Source organism: Moschus berezovskii, chromosome X, assembly GCF_049115385.1.
Source record: "Moschus berezovskii isolate FMDL1 chromosome X, NW_MosBer_1.0, whole genome shotgun sequence".
Taxonomy (NCBI): domain Eukaryota; kingdom Metazoa; phylum Chordata; class Mammalia; order Artiodactyla; family Moschidae; genus Moschus; species Moschus berezovskii.
In genome coordinates this window covers 141,508,148-141,511,487 of record NC_142488.1, presented here as the reverse complement: position 1 = coordinate 141,511,487, position 3,340 = coordinate 141,508,148, and positions in this window count along the sequence as shown.

Below are 3,340 nucleotides of genomic sequence, written 5' to 3'. Positions count from 1 at the left end.
TTGGGCATCTTTGCAGGACCACGTGCTAGTGAGGGCTGGGGTGGGCTCAGAGCCCTGGTCTCAACTCCTCTGAAGCCCCCGTCCTTCCCGCCCACCCCATGCCAAGGCCCGACCTTCTGACTTCTCACACCTTCCTCTTCTCAGTGCTACAAGATGCCTCAGATGACAAAAGCTGGCCCAGGGAAGGAGGGGACAAGGAGACTCAGAAGCACTGCTGTGGCTGCTCTGTGGTTTGCTGGGAATTGACTCTGCCGGGGGCCAGCATCTCTGTCCAGTCCCAGTGCCTCGCGCGTGAGGGCAGCGCCCTGTCCCTGCTGCCGCCATGGGGCCTCCTGCCCAACTGAACCTGCCAGGCTGACCAGCTCCTCACTGAGCAGGACAAAGGGAAGATCTGACTCTATGGCCCCAGCACCCACTGGGATAAGGCCCCTACAGGAGCCTTCTCCAATACGGGAGGGAAGGTAACATGGGTGGACCCCTGAGGCCCCAGGTCTCCCCACCCTCAGTGAGGGAGGGGAACAGCTGGAGAGACTCTGGGCTGGGGATACCGGGGCTGGGCCACCAAGCACAGGGACAGGAAAGTCAGGCTGAGAAAGGCAGGTATTGAACATCACGAGGGCTTGTGTGTGCACAACACAAGTGTCCCGAGCCATGGCTGACAAGAACCCTCGGTGACACACAAACCCACTGCCAGGGTATGGGTGGTGCCTCGGGGAGGGAAACCAGGAAAGGCAGCTCCCTCAGGACCCAGGGGGCAAGGAGGGGCCCCGAGTGTGGGGGTGGGAGGGTGCAGCAGCAGGAAAGGCCACCTAGCCAGGCTGCCCACAGATACCATGGCCTTCCGGCCCCTTCTGAGGAGCCACCAGGGGCCCCCACCGATGTTCACAGCCTCCAGAGTCATGTCCCAACTGGAGTAACCGACCTGAAGGAATGCTTTGTAAACATGTTTAGAAGCAAAAAGGCCAGGGAGCAGGCCCAAGTCAAGGCCTGGAACTCCATCCACTCTGCCAGTCCTCAGCCCGAATGACCCCTGGGAGGGCCTCTTCCACACCCTCTTAGCGGTCCCCTTTTAGAAACCAGGCTGTGGCCCTCACACAGGGCAAATGAGCCTGCTGAGTGGCAGAACTGAGGGACAGTGCCCTAGGGTCCTTGCACATAAGTCTTTCCAAGGTGCCAGTCTGTCCCCTACATGGTGATGTTGAAGAACAGTGGCCCACAAAGGCCAGAGAACACGCATCTCCAAGCCCACCGCTCAACTGTCCACTTATAGGGAAGACAGGTGACTCTCATTAGGATTTCCTCGAGTCCCACACCCAGACTCTCACCCATTTTCAAATACAGGTAGACAGGGCTTTCCTTTGGTCACATCTAACTCAACAAGTCACACATGTCCCTGGGAGTGAGTGCATGAAAGGAGGCCCATTGCAAAGCACCTAACCCAAGAGCCAGAAAAATCACCTGATGGACCTGGATCTGGGTAAGGGAGAACAGGTCCACAGTGGTGGAAGGGGACAGGGGCAGGAGCAGAGAAGAGGACCAGTGAAATGCTTATTTTCAACAGAACAGGCTGTACCCTGAGCCCCCAACCAAGTCCTTCAAAGGGCAAGTACCCATGGAGACCCAAGTTGGACATGGGAGGCCAGGACTGGGGGTAGCAGAAGCACAACCACCCCACTGACAAAAGGAAATAGGGCTTTTGAGGCAGCCTCAAGGGAGGCTGAGTCCGAGGCTTTGGGAAAGGGGATGGGGAAAGCACACACACAGGTTTTCCCATATTGAGCACTCTAGGGCCACAAGAGCAGTCGTGATGGGAAGAAATGAAAACTGAAGACAACAGCCTGTGATCCGCAGCAGGATGAGGTCTGGGGCTGGGCAGAGCTCGGGAGGCTACAAGCTCAGCGGAGTGCCTGGCTATGCTCTCCCACACGGCCTCCTTGGGAGTCTGTATCTCAGGTGCTTGGGAACAGTCAAATGGAACATGAGGCTCGAGCACAGCCCGACTCTGGGGAGAATTCAGCGTGAGGGGCGGTGGGGGCAGGACAACAGTACTCTTGACTTTGGGGCCATCTGAACACAACCTACCAACCAGCAGCGCCAAATGGAAGAGACCAAAGCCAGAAGAGGAGGAACGATGGGGGAGGCACCAACTCAGGCTAGGCCAACCAGGACACTACAGACCCCACCTTCTGGGAGGGACAGCCGCCAGGGTCCCATCTGACTCCTGGGGTCTCTCTCAGTGTTAGCCGAGCTAGGACTCACCGGGGCCTGGCTCTTCAAGAAAAGCCTGCCACAGGCCTGCCCGTTACTAGGGAGGGGAGTGAAGCCAGGAGCACATTTGTCAATCCATCGAGGGCCTGACCTCCTGAAACAAGGCGTCTGGCAGCAGATGGAAGCCTTTTCAGGTAACCTGAAGCATACTTTTCTGTACTTTCAGCGAAGAGACAAGCTGGGGATCCCATCTCCTTTCCCATCCCCCCTCAGCCCACTGGGCCAGGACTGTCTCTGCACATCACCTCTGTGACATCGTGAAGGAATTAAGGAAGCTGACTGTCAGGAAGCATTTAACAGGAGGCTTCCTGTGTGCTGTTTTGGATCTGTCATGAATCCTCTGTCCCTTATTAATTCCTGAATATTCGGGAATTAAGTGGAGTAGCAAACTACTCCTGGGGGCTGAGGAATGCATGCATTTCCTTCATTATTTTTTCCATATGGTGATAAGTAACTATTTACGACCCTCTTCCTTTTTATGAACCATGTGGTAAAAGTGATTATTTACAACCCTCTCTCTTTGATAGGGATCGCCTTATGTTTTCCTTGGTAATTTGTAAGTCTGGACTTTTGATTTTTATCTTTGCTGAAAATAGCTACCTTGTAAGACAGTATATATACTCTCACGATGTTGAATAAAACACCTTTGCTCCATCAGAGCTTGGGTCCCCATGTCTTTCGCTCTCTCTCTCTCTCTCTCTCAGGCTAATTCTCTGGAGCGCAGAGGCTCATTGAGCTCACTTTCTTGCCTGGCCTTCTAAGACCCTCTCGAGGAGGCGCTCTGTGTCTTCACCCCCTCGAGAGGGCACCTGGTCGAGACAGACAGCATTAAGACTTTCATCCGTGAACTGAACCTGTATGTTCAGTAAAATCTGCCCTTCAGGTCGCTCTGCACGGAAGAAGAGGATGATGGTAATGTAGAAAGTCCCGTACCAGGGCTTTTATCGGTTTTCTGCATAAACCAAGGAATATCAGCCTCTTTCTCTCTCCTTTACTTTCTTATCTTCGACTCCGGACCACCAGGTTCTGGTCCATAAAAGGACTTCAACAGCTGACCACTTAATTGGCTGCA